The sequence below is a fragment of the Phyllostomus hastatus genome, unplaced genomic scaffold, assembly GCF_019186645.2.
Source record: "Phyllostomus hastatus isolate PE091 unplaced genomic scaffold, TTU_PhHast_1.1 phas_contig_524, whole genome shotgun sequence".
Classification (NCBI taxonomy): Eukaryota; Metazoa; Chordata; class Mammalia; order Chiroptera; family Phyllostomidae; genus Phyllostomus; species Phyllostomus hastatus.
Window position 1 is genome coordinate 317,777 of NW_025333900.1, and position 14,349 is coordinate 332,125.

The 14,349-nt window shown below is 37.3% G+C and overlaps 1 pseudogene; it reads left to right on the forward strand.

Moving 5' to 3' along the window:
• The first annotated feature begins 4,623 nt into the window (after window positions 1–4,623).
• On the forward strand, window positions 4,624–5,623 carry LOC123824044 (annotated as a pseudogene).
• The last annotated feature ends 8,726 nt before the right edge of the window (window positions 5,624–14,349 follow it).

Sequence of the window (14,349 nt, forward strand, 5' to 3'; positions counted from 1 at the left end):
CTTTAACATCCTCTTGTCTATTTTATACCTACCAACTTTTACTTCTTAATCACTGCACCATTTCCCCCATTCTCACCATCCCCCTTCCCAAATAATAATCCTTCAAATGATAAACTCTCCATATTTGATTCTGTGTCTGTTCTGCTTGTTTGATTAGTTTGTTAAGATTCCATTATGGATAAATTTATTGCTATTTTACTGTTCAAAAGTTTCATCTTCCTTTTCTTAAATAAATCCCTATAACATTTCATATAGTAATGCCTTGGTGATGATGAGCTCCTTTAGCTTTACTTTGTCTGCAAAGCTCTAAATCTGCCCTTAGATTCTAAATGATAGTTTTGCTGGATAGAGTAATTAGGTTGTAGGTCCTTGCTTTTCATCATTTTGAATACTTTTGCCAGTCCCTGCTAGCTTGTAAAATTGCTGTGAGAAATCAGCTGACAGTCGTATGGGAACTCCTTTGTAGGTAATTCTCTGCTTTTCTCTTGCTGCTTTTAAGATTCTCCCTTTATCTTTAATCTTTGGCATTTTAATTATGATGTGTCTTGATGTGGTCCTCTTTGGGTCCATCTTGTTTGGGACTCCCTGTGTTTCCTGGACTTGTATGTCTATTGCTTTCGTCAAATTAGTGAAGTTTTTTTTTTTATTATTTTTTCAAATAAGTTTTCAATTTCTTGCTGTTTCTCTTCTCCTTCTGGCGCCCTTATGATTCAGATGTTGGTACATTTGAAGATGTCCCAGAGGGTCCTTAGCCTATCTTTGCTTTTCTTATAATTCTTTTTTCTTCTTGCTATGTGTTTGAATGTTTTTTCTTCCATATGTTCCAAATCGTTGAGTTGATTTTTAGCTTCATCTCCTCCACTGTTGGTTCCTTGTAGATTTTTCTTTATTTCACTTTAGTTTTTCTTTATTAACTTCATTTCTACCTGGGTCCTGTTTATGCCATTGAAGTACCTATTGAGCTCCGGGAGCATCCTGATAACCAGTGTTTTGAACTCTGCATCTGATAAGTGGCTTATCTCCATTTCATTTAGCTCTTTTTCTGGAGTTTTTTTCTGTTTCTTTCATTTGGGCCATGTTTCTTGATCTCCTCATTTTGGCAGCTTTCTTGTGTTTATTTCTGTGTATTAGGTAGAGCTGCTTTGACTCCCTGTCTTAGTAGTATGTCCTATTATAGAAAATTGCACCTGTAAGTTGTATAGTTGATAATCATCGAGGCAGGGCAAACTGTGCCACTGCTTTGTGACTCTATGGGGAATAGCTCAGAGAGAGGAAAATGCCACTACCTGGCCTCTGAAGTTTTGCTTAGGAGGAAGATGTCTCCCAGCAACACCCTAATACCAGTCACTTCACTTTCTCCCCATCTGTCACTGGTGCCCATCCAGCTGTTGCCCTGGTGTTGACTCCCACAGGGAGTGGGTCTGCATAAGTCTTAAGTCTGTTGTGGACCCTTTAAGAGGATTTTCGCATGAGTCCTGCAAATTCTTCAGCCACCCCAACCCCCACTGGTTTCTACAGCTGGAAGTTATGGGGACTTAACTTTCTGGTGCTGGAACGCTGGGCTGGGTGGTCTGGTGTGGGGCTGGGATTCCTCACTCCCAAGGTATCCCTCTTGATTTTTATGTACCACATGTGGATGTGCAACTACCTGTTCCATGTCTCTGTACCCCTCCACACCTCTCCATTCCTCCTACCCATCTGCATTAATGTGGCCCCTTTAAATCCTTGGTTGTAGGACTTCCATACAGCTCAATTTTCTGACATTTCTGGGTGATACCAGTTTTGTAGTCTAGTGGTAATTTTTCTGTAGTTGTGTGAGGAGGCAAGGTGTGTTTACTTATGCCTCCATCTTGACTGGAAGTCTGGGGTCCCATCTTTAGTGGGTCACCAAACCCCAGGGTTGCTTCATCTCCCTCTTACTACTCTAGTTTTGATTTCTCTCTTTCTTCCTGGCCCCTGATCATCTCCCATCCTTTCTTTTTCAGCTGGAATCTGAAATACTAAAAAAGAAAAACAAAAACTATTACATTGAACTTTTCTATGTGTTTGCAGTAGAAAGGAAGGCCTGTCTGTATCACCTTAGTATGTTATGTTGCTGAAACAGATCCCTAATAATGGGTATTGTGTTTGAACATTAACAGCCAAATACAGCACTTCTGGGCCCCACATGAAATGGGCCCACCTCTGCATAACTCCTGAATTTCTCTACAGTTGCCACCTTCAGGTGCTGTTTCAGCACTGCCAATTCCCATTAAACCTCAGATTTTGTTCCAAATATATTAGCCAGTTGTCTGCCCATGGGAATCACAATCTTCTGGGTAGTTGCTTTTTAAACTGTAACAAAAGTCATTGCTTGAAATTCCTAAGTACCATTATTAAACCTATGAGGCATGCTCTGAGTGACCTTCATATGTGTGAAAAAAATTAGATTGCAAAACTTGGCAAAAGAGTCCCGTAAAAGTGTATGGTGCCTTATGCTTTTAAAATTTCTTTTGTAATTGCTTTTTTTTTTTGGTTGTTAGTTCTTTTGCTTGTTGTTATTTCTGTGTGTTTTTCTTCTGTATGTGAAGAGAGTGACTTCTCTGGAAGAAATGGCTTAGGCAACAGATGAGAATCAAGGAATAGCTTAGCATTTTCCTAGGAGAGAAAAATATTTTCTGTGCCATAAAGATAATCCTAGGAAAGCTTAAGTAATATGTTAATTGGATAAAATGTCAAGGCATGACTATAAAATTATGCTATTTTGGGGGCATGCTATGGAAAGAAGCTTTATTATTTTTATTTGTTTTTAGTCATAAAAAGTTTATACTGTTAGCTATTCATGGAGAAGTACCTATTTCTAAATGATAGTTCAGACATCTGGAAATCTTTCACACATTAAAAAATGTGACTTCAAAGAGTCTGCTTCCTTTGTTTTTTCTCTTTATTGATTTTTAATTTGTTTTTAACATGTTTTATCAAATAGGAATGCTGTTTTTAGTAACAGAGGGCCAGGTGATTCAGACCAACTCTTTTGCTAAAAATAAAGGTAAAGCACTGCTGGATAAAATATAAAATTTAGTTTTAAAATCATCAAAGAATTAATAAGGCTGTGAGAAATTGCTGGTCAAGGTCTGGGAGAAGATAAAAATCAAGAGAATGAACCTAATATTTGGAGCTACTCTTGTCCTGGGGAAGAGTTGCAAATGTTGAAAGGAGAACTGAAATACTGAGCTGTGCTTTTATTTATTTATTTTTTAAAAAATATTTTATTTATTTATTTTTAGAGGGGGAGGGGAGGGAGATAGAGAGAGAAACATCAATGTGCGGTTGCTGAGGGTTATGGCCTGCAACCCAGGAATGTACTGTGGCTGGGAATTGAACCTGGGACACTTTGGTTCCCAGCCCGCGCTCAATCCACTGAGCTACAGCCGCCAGGGCTGAGCTGCGCTTTTAAAAACCTCTTGAGGCTAGGGAGAAAAAGCCATGGTCCAGAGTCTGCCAAGGTTGGGGGCCTGGGACACACCAAAATTTGGGATTGAAACCCTGAAGAAATGCCCCCTAAAAGTAAAATTGGACTAGAACTAAATGAGCCCTCATGTGAACCGCAGCCTCTCTTCAGGATGTGTGAAAGGCCTAGGAAATCTAAAGCTTTAACATCAGAATAGGGCTAGTTTTGATTCTTAATAGTGTCCCCATGACTATGGTATAGTTATGGTAAAAGCTATGGTAAAAGCTATGACTATAGCTTTTTTTCCCTAGCCTCAACACAAGTCCTCTCTGTAGCAAGATATGTCATCCTAGTCCTCTACAAATAGTTTTTCAAGTACAAATATGTAGTGTACAATAAAAAATTAGCATGGAAATATTTTTTAACCTAAAAAAATGTATGTGTGTTTATCACTCAAAAGCCTACATCTTGTTTGATCGCCAAATGTCAAATACTTGAGGGAGTCATTCCCCTCAATTCAGGAACAAGACAAGGATGCCTGTTACCTCTGCAATTATCTTATATTGCATTGGAATGTTTGCTAAGGCAATTAAACAAGAGAAAACTATTAGACTTGTAAAAACTGGAAAGGAAAAGGCAAACTTTGTTGATAATGTAATTGTCTATCTGGAAAAACCAAAAGAATCAATGCAAAAGTAGTACAAATCATAAGATAATAAAGTTGCAGGACACAAAATTATCATACTAAAATTGTTAGTCTTCATATACATAAACCATAAGTAGTTTGAAGGTATAATAGAAGACTCTGCATATAATGACAAATTGAAGTACCTAGATATAGAACTAATAAGAAATATGCAAAAATAAAAGAAAAATTGTAAAGCACTCCTGAAAGATATAAAAATAGCTTTGAACAGATTGAAAAAAAAATAACATATTCTTGAGTAGGAAAACTCATCATTATAAAAATGCTATTTCTCCCCAAATGAATATAAATTTAATACAACCTTAATAAAAATTTTCTCAAAATTTTCCCCAGAATTAGACAAATGAATTATAAAGTCTATATGAAAGAATAGAAAAACTGAGAATAGCCAGGAAATACTTGGAAAGAATATTTAATGTATGGTTAATCCTATTAGAATATAGTAAAGCTTGGCATCTGGGGACACTCATAGCTTTCAGCACCCGGCCCACCTTCTTTCAAGATGTCTGCTGTTGACAACATTCTGTGCAAACTCAGCTTGGAGGGTGATCAATCTATACCCCCAAATAAGAGCAGGTCAATCAAAGCCTACACCATCTTTGATGCTGACCGGGATGCCTTGAAATGCCATCAGGCAAAACGTCAACATTTCAACCAACCACAGCAATGAACAGAGGCAGGACATTGTCTTTGGCTACCAGAAAAAGATCAAAAAGGAACTTGCATCAGCACTGAGGTCAGCCTTATCTGACCACCTAGAGAGGGTGATTTGAACCTATTGAAAACAACCGCTCAGTATGATGCTTTTCAGCTGAAGGACTTCATGAAGGAGCTGGGGACCGATGAGGACTCTCTCATTGAGATCATCTGCTCAAGGATCAACCAAGAGCTTCGAGAAATTGATAGAGTCTACAAGACAATGTACAAGACTGATCTGGAGAAGGACTTTTTTCTGACACATCTGGTGACTTCTGCAAGCTGATAGTTGCCCTTGCAAAGGGTAGAAGAACAGAAGATGGCTTTGTCATTGATTCTGAAATGATTGACCAAGATGTCCATGACCTTTATGGTGCTGGAGTGAAGAGGAAAGGAACTGATGTTCCCAAGTAGATCAGCCTGATGGCCGAGTGGAGTGTGTGTCATGGCCAGAAAGTATTTGGAAGGTACAAGAGCTACAGCCCTTATGACATGTTGGAGAGCATCAAGAAGGAAGTCAATAAGACCTGGAAAATGCTTTCCTGAACCTGGTCCAGTATATCTAGACCAAGCCCCTGTATTTTGCTGACCAACTGTATGACTCCATGAAGGTCAAGGGGACATGCAACAAGGTCTTGATCAGAATCACGATCTCCTGCAGTGAAGTGGAAATGCTGAAAATCAGATCTGAATTCAAGAAATGTGACAAGTCCCTATATTACTACATCCAGTAAGACACCAAGGGTGACTACCAGAAACTGCTGCTATACCTCTGTGGTATGGATGAGTGAGGTCCGAGGTGGTTCGAGCATCCAGGATCAGTGCTTCTGTGCTCCCAGCTAACGATTCTAGAAAATCAGCTCATGACCATTAGCCCCCTGTGCCCACCCTTGTGAGGAAGATGTTAGCATTGCTCCTGGCCTGACCTTATTTCAGTTGCCTAAACATTGCCTGGACTTCCTCTCTAGCTTCTCCTTTTAGCCAAAGAAATGAATCTTCCAAGGAGCTGGAAGTGAAATCTATGATATGAGACACTTTGCGTCTTGTGTATTGTGTTGTAAATAGATGAATTAGCAGAATTTTTACTTTAGAAAACATAAAGAATATAGTAAAACATTTAAAATCCTCTAAATTAAAGCACTGACTTACTGGCTTGGGAAAAGGCTTATAAACCCACAGATCAGAATAGGTCCCCAGAAGTATAATTAAGGAAAATTTAGCATATGACAACAGAGGCATTGAAATCAGAGGTGAACGTTAACTTTAAATGATGTTGGGCCAAAAGGAAAAAGAAAAGAAAAAACAATTTTTTTCTCACAATGTATTAGAGAGCTAAATGAAGATAAAACAAAAACAGAAAAACATACAACTACTAGAAGAAAACATGGGTGAATCTTGTTTTTATAACCTGAGTGGACATTTCATAAGAAAAAATCAGAAGATAATTATAAATTGGAAAAACTTTTGCAACTTATGAGTATATCAGAAAGTATTGATATACTAATGCAATAAAGATTTCCTAAAAATTGAAAAGAAAAAGACCCACAACCGGATTTTAAAAATAAGCAAAGTTATGAATACAAAGTTCATAGAAAAGCTATGCTAATAGCTTTTAGTCACAATAAGAGAAATACATGTTAGAACTACTGGAATACTGGCTCTCTATATAACAGATTGAAAAAATCTCCAAAATTTGACAGTGCAAATTTTGGCAAAGCATTGTGTGGAAACAGGCACTTTTATATCCTGCAGATGGGGACACAATATGGCACAATTTCTGTGAAGTGAAATTGGCAGTATCTAGCAAAATTACACGGACACTCATTCTTTAATCCAGCAGTCATATTTCTAGGATCTGATCTCAAATATTCAACAACAAATATATAGAAACAAATTCAGAAGGCTATTTACTGTGGCCTTGTTTTTTGTAGCAAAGGCTGGAAACAGTCCGAATGTTTCTTAGTAGAGAATTTGTTAAATTATAGCCTATCTGCAAAGTGAAGTACTATGCAGTTGAAAAAAGAAACAAAGAGGCAACTCCCATTTCCAGATATGACAAAGTAGTTAGCAGAAAACTGCTGCTTCCACTGAAAGAACTGAAAAAGATGGATACAATTAAAATTGATATATTTGAAGTTTTCAGAGAGCCATCGACACAGCCTAGAGTTGAAGGGTCAAGTTACTAGAGAGAAGGGAATCTCACTGAAGTGAGCCCAACATTCTGAAAGCTGCTCTTCTCCTTTTGGAACTTGGTAATTCTTGGCATTGAGAAAGATGCTGAGAAACTTGGGAGAGGATAGTCACTTAGGAGGCAGAGAAGCAGCACAGCTGTCAACAGTCTCATAGGTCTGAGGCTATAAAACTTAGAGTGTGGGGTTTCCAAATCAGCCAGAATTCAAGAAGCCAAGGTTCCAGAAAAAGAGGGAGGTTCAGAGAAGCTAGGCTGACATTTGATGTTTTCTCTTTGAAGTCCTTGGTAATTCTTAGTCATGTAACATGAAGACTAAGAAGCTAAGAAAACCAGCTGGAAAGCATAGTGGAATTTTGGGCAGTCTTATGTTGTGGAAATCAGGAACTGACTAGACGGCAGCACTTAAATGTCCTAGGCTTTTAGTTGGGACCCTTAAGAAGGGGTACGTTAGGTTAGATCATGCCTTACTACAACTCAGTCTTGAGTCATCTCAGTTCCTGATTGCGTTGTGATAAACTGTCCCTACTCTAGCTGTCTGCCAGCCCATAACGTGAATCCTCGGCCAGAGCCTCTACACTCTTTCAACCCAGATTCTTAGTATCCTGAAAAGAAGGCCAATAGAATAAAGCACAACAGAAATATACTCATGATGTCCCAGAGCATTGCAGTTGTCACATAGAGATTTTAAAATAATAGTAATTAATGTAATCAAGATAATAAAAAAGAATACATTTACTAGAGAACTGGAATCTATATTTTTTAAATAAAAATCAAATAGAAATACTAGATCTGAAAAATATAGTAATCAAAGTTAGAACTCAATAAATTGGGTTTAACGGCAGGTTGAACGCAGCTGAAGAGAGGACTAGTGAGCTGGAGACAGGGCGGTAGAAAACTTCTTGGCTGGAATACAGAAAGAAAAAGAATGAAAAATAAAGAAAACAGTGTAAGAGATATATGAGACATGGTCTATCACATGAAACATTCTAACATGTAATTGGAGTTCAAGAAGGGAAGAAAGAATGTGACAGAAGCAATATTTGAAGAGATAATAAAAGAGAATTTTCCAAAGGGAATAAAAAGATTTGAGTCACAATAAAAAATTACAGAAAATGCTAGGTAGAATAAAGGCAATAAAAACTATGCATAGGCACATCATAATGAAATTGCTAAAAATCAAAGGTAAAGAGAAAATTATAAAAACAAGTAGAGAAAGAAGATACATCACTTTCAAAGAGGCAGCAATAAGACCAAAAGGTAAGTTCTCAGTAGAAATTATAGAAACCAAATGATGGAATAACACCTTTAAAAGACTGGAAGGAAATAACTGCCAGTCTAGAATTCTACACCTGATGAAAATATTCTTCCAAAATGAAGACTTAATAAAGATATTTGCAGAAAAATGAAAAATGAGAGTATATATCACATACATCACCAGTAGACTTATATTAAAAGAAACATTACATGAAGTTTTTAACATCTGTATCACAATTGTGGTGGTGGTTACACAAATTCCTGCATGCATTAAGATTCATGAAACTATATACCATAAATCAACATTGTATTTTATAAAAAAGGAGTGTGTTAGGCATAAGGAAAATAGTCCCAGATGGAAATCTAGAAATGCAGGAAAGGATAAAGAACAATAGAAGAGATAATCGTATAGATAAATGTAAATGAATATTGACTGATTATCATTGGAGATTGCTAGGGCATTGACTATTACTCTGAAAATAACCAAACATTTTCCCCATTTTTTCCTTTCAAACTGCGTTTCAGGGTACCAAAGTAGTTGATGTGGAAAAGTATTCATTATGGAAGAATTACAACTAATAAACACAGAAAAAGGGTTGAATTAGATAACCATAATTGCAGCCCTCATGAAATAGTTTCAATAAGAAACTAAAAAAATAACTATATGTTATTTTTGAAGTATTTTTATTGATTATGCTATTACAGTTTTCCTAGTTTCTCCCCTCTTTATCCCCCCTCTGTCCTGCCCCCGAAAACCCTCCAGCATTCTCACCCTTTAGTTCATGTCCATGGGTTGTACATATAAGTTCTTTGAGTTCTCTGTTTCCTATACCATTTTTATCTCTCCCTGTCTGTTTTATGTCTACTAATTATGATTTTTCTTCCCTGTACCATTTCCCCCCTATTCCTCCCTTCCCCCTTCCCACTAAAATCCCTCCATGTGATGTCCATTTCTCTGGTTCTGTTCCTGTTCTGGCTGTTTGCTTAGTTTTTGTTGTTTTTCTTTTCTTCTAGGTTCATTTGTTGATAGTTGTGAGTTTGTTGTCATTTTATTGTTCATATTTTTTATCTTCTTTTTCTTAGATAAGTCCCTTTAACATTTCATGTAATAATGGCATGGTGATGATGAACTCCTTTAACTTGACCTTATCTGGGAAGCACTTTATCTACCCTTCTATTCAAAATGAGAGCTTTGCTAAATAGTGTATTCTTGGATGTAGGTCCTTGACTTTGATAATTTCAAATACCTCTTTCCAGCCCCTTTTTGCCTACAAGGTTCATTTTGGGAAATCAGCTGATAATCTAATGGTAACTCCTTTGTAGGTAGCTGTCCCCTTTTCTCTTGCTGCTTTTAGGATTTTCTCTTTGTCTTTAATCTTGAGTAACTTAATGATGATGTGCCTTGGTGTGCTCCTCTTTGGGTCCAACTTCTTTGGGACTCTCTGCGCTTCCTGGACTTCCTGGAAGTCTATTTCCTTTGCCAGATTGGGGGAGTTTTCCTTTATTATTTGTTCAAATAAGTTTTCAATTTCTTGCTATTGTTCTTCTCCTTCTGGTACCCTTATAATTTGGATATTGGAACATTTCAGGTTGTCCCAGAGAATCCTCAGCCTCTCTTCATTTTTTTGTATTCTTGTTTTTTCATTCTGTTCCAATTGGATGTTTATTCTTTCCTTTTGTTCCAAATCATTGCTTTGAGTCCTGGTTTCCTTCCTGTCACTGTTGGTTCCCTGAATATTTTGCTTTATTTCATTTTGGGTATCTTTCATTTGTTTTTTTCATTTTTTGACCAAGTTTAATCAGGTCTATGAGCATTTTGATTACCAAGGCTTTAAATTCTCCATCAGATAGGTTGGCTATGTCTTCATTGCTTAGTTCTCTTTCTGAGGTTATACTCTGTTCTTTCATTTGGGTCATGTTTCTTTGTCTCGGCACCCCTGATAACTTGTAAGGGGTGAGGTGCCTTAGGTGTTCACCTGGGCAGGGCAACTCTCTTTGCTGCACTGCAGTGCTGCCTGCTGGGAAGGGGCCAGAAAGGGAAAAGTGCAGCTCACCTGCTCATTCCTAAAGCACTTCCCAACAGACCCTCGTGTGAGACTGGGAGTTTCTCCCACTGTGGCAACTGCCATAGTCCACGTTCCCCTTAAGTCAGCCCTGCCCACAGAGCCTGCCGCCTCACCGCAGCCAGCCCCGCCCGACTGGTCTGCCTCCTCTCCATGTTTTTCCTCAGCCGGCGGCCCCTCACAGTCCTGGGTCCACCACCTTACTGGTGTGGTTGTTCTGATTGATTTTTTCTTTAATTCCTTCATTGTCAGAGTTCCACGCAGTTTGATTTTTCTGGCACTCCTGATTGTTTATTGATTTTAGATTGGTTATTATCTTCCTTTTGGTTGTGCAAAGAAGTGAAGGGTTTCTACCTGTGCCTCCATCTTGGCAAGAATTCTATAGAAAATAACTATATTTTAGATTCACAATAAAACCACCTTGAAATTACAGAATTGAAAAATAAAATAACTAAAATTAAGATTTTAATATAGCAGGTAAGATACAGCTGAAGAGAGAATTAGCAAACTGAACAATAGAAGAATGAAAAATGAAGCATGATGAGACAAAAAGATGATTATAATTCAAAATTTAAACATCCCTCCAGAGTGTAAGAGACAAATATGACCAAGTGGAAAGATCTGATATCCATTTAATTCGTGCCCAAGAGAGAGGGAAGAGAGAAAAAGGGTCATAGCAATATTTTAAAAGATAACGGCTGGCAGGTCATATAGCCCTAGGGTCTGAGGATGACATTCGGAAGCATGGTGGAGAAAATGAGTTTGCAGATTTCCTGAGAAGACAGAATGAATGAATTTGGGGTCATGCTGCTTTCAGAGACTTGAAGCAGAGACTTGAAGACATTAGCTAGGTGCCTTGTATTCTGAATGTTTTTTAGGTCCTACTTCTAGTCTATGGTGGTGTCTACCTATGTTTTCCATTTTTTGGTTTCCCTAATTTTTAGAATAAATTCCCCTTTATTTGAGCTTTTTTTGTTTAAAGTGATTTGAAAAATAATTTCTCTTTATTGTTGTATTATACTGGTTAGACAAGTCATTCTTCTCTTATTTTAGACCTTTTTGGAAATAACATTATTGCACTGTTCTCATTTGTTTTCAGATTATGGAAACATATTTCTATTTCAATCTACAAAGAGCTTGTGTATGTTAGGAGTGGATGTGAAAATTTATTAAATATCTTTTTGATATTTATATAGATGGCCATATGGATTTATTTACTTCAATTTATTTTTGTGATGATTTATACCAACAGATTCACTACTGTTACACTGGTCTTACCTACTTGGACTAAAGTTACTCATTATTCTTTCAATGCACTGAGGTATATTATTCTTTTAATTTACATGTCTACATATTTAATTTACAGTTTATCTAATTTACATTTTTAAATATTTAATTTAATATCCTGTTTAGAATCTTTGCATATATTTTGGACTAATTTTATATTTGTTTTTTTTCTTGTTTTGGTGCCAAAATTATGCAGTCTATATCCTGTAATAGTTTAACTCCCATAAGGATTATTTATACCTTTCTCAAGACTTTGATAGAACTTTCTTTAAGATTCATAGGAATCTTGTCTTATTTTGGGGTTAGTTCTCTGAAAGTTTTTTGATATTTTTCCCATAGGGATTATTTCCCACTCAGGTTTCTGTCACTTCCTGATTTTGCCCTGGTGATTTAAAATATCCAAGAACTGTCCTATTCACCAGTTTTAAACACATTAACATAGAATTGTGCATAGCAGTCTTTTCTCTACAGCATCATTATGTCTCCTTTCATTGGTAATGCTACAGATCCGTGCTGTTTTCCCACTGCACACTGTTGCCAGAGATTTGTCTCTCTTGTTGGACTTCTAAAAACGAAAATCTTGATTTTACTTATTAATTCTACTTTTGTTTGCTTTCTAATTCATTACTTTTTGCTGTTATCACTACTAATCCTTTTTATCTATTCTTTTTAGTTTATTTTTATTTTCCTTATTTTTGAGTGAAAATTAGTTTTAGTTTAGTTTTTTGGTTTTCAATTGCTTTGTTTGGATGTTTCTTAAAACTTAAATATGAATATGAAGATGGAGGCTTTCTGAAAAGCACTAAGAACATTTCCAATTTTCAACTATGGTACCATATTAATTATGTTATCTTATTTGAGGAATCAATATGAGAGAGTTCACATGAAAATATGAAGTTAGATTTACTAGAAAGAAAAGAAGATTGTAGTTAGTTTGGTAAATTGAAACGATGTCTTTCTAGGAAAACATTAAGAAGTGTGAACGACCATGTTTCTATTTTGTTATTCCTGCTTAAGCCTGAGATTATCCGAGTTCCCTTTTCCTAAAACTGCAAATTCAATAAGGGTATGTTTCCCTGAGGAACATTTTTCCTTTAAAAATCCCAACCCACTTAACCAAAATTTTTATTATTAATATTATTTGACAGCTCTCATTCGTTTTGGACCAACGAGTTCTGCAGTTCAACGAGCTTTGTTCAGAAACATTTAACATTTTTTATAATGGGGAAAAGTGATTTACTTTAATTGAAGAGAGCTTGTTCCAAATTTCCAAAATGAAATTTGAGCTTACACAAAGAAAGCCTCAGACAGAAAAGCTAATTTTTCATAAACTGCTGAAAACAGGACGCAGAATGGATGTCTGTCTGTGACCTTAGCGTCTTTGGTGCCTGCCGCAGAACTGAACTGCCATTCTTCATTGTTCTGGGACTTAACCCTCATCTATGAATACTTATGTAAAAGAGAGGCACACAGTGGGGCATTCATTCTTCATGAGTTTAAATTGTTTACAGTTTCTTTTGTAGCTATAATTCACAATTTAAACATTCCTCTAAGTGCATTTGTTTGTATGTTACACAAGCTTAACACTAGGACTTTTGAGAAGTCCCTATGTGCTATTACACTATGAAATGTCTACTTGGCATAGAAAAGAAGGCAGTGAGTGGATGGAGAATATGACCTTATGCACCAAGAACATGTTCAAAGAATCCAAGATGTACTGTGGGAGTCTGGGGAAAGAAATGATTCTTTCAAAAATTGGAGGAAGAGTTTGAAAGAGGTGCTCCAGTATTGTGGAGGATGCACAGGAGGAAGGAGCCTGGGCTTAGGATTGGACAGAGGGGTGAGGTGATTCCTGAATGATGAAGAAGAATTAGGTTAGTGGAGAAACATGGTGATTGTATGCCAGGTGGGAAAAACACTGTGAGCAAAGTTAGGTGTGAAATGGCTGATGTGTGAATGAAGAGGTGCTTTGTGCATGGCTGAAACAAGTGTGGGTAGAATGTGAGGCAGGTGATGAGGCTCTGGTCAGGGAGGACCTTGTATGCTACACTGAGGAAAGCATTAGGGTACCCCTGAAAGGCATCATAGTTACAATGGAATTAGAGGGAGGGGACCCAAATTCAGGATGGTGAATGGGTGGGAAAAGGCAGGGTGCATAGAGGATATCAGTTAGGAGGCCCTTGCAGTTTTCTAGCAAACAGTGGTGGTTGGTAACTGGCATTAAGGGAATAGTAATGGGAAAAATATAAAGTGAACAGATTCTGTCATATTAGAGGCAAAATTCTGTTGCTCTTTGTCACTGGTAGGATATGGTGCTTGTAAGAATAGAATGCTTGTTGATATCTGACTTCACCAAATGGGGTGGATGCCATTCACTGAGATACATATATAGAGATTGTGTGATAAATCTGAGAAGAGTGGTAATGCACACTGGAAGGTGCCAGAAATGTGGAGAAGGCCTGAGACAGCCTCATGGAAAATGAATAAGAGAACTGACCAAAAACTTGTTAAGCCATGTTTGGGTTCAGTTGATGGTGGGGACCTTGAATGGCAGTCTGCATGGTTGTATGATTTCCCCCCGCCAAGCTTGTGGGAGAGGCAGATGCTGACTACTGCCTGGGCCTGGTCAGATGTCCCTTAGACCAGAGCAAGTGCACTTAGATGCAGAAGTGTCCCATCCAACAATAGCCAAGAGGTGGAAGTAACCCAGCTGTCTATCACC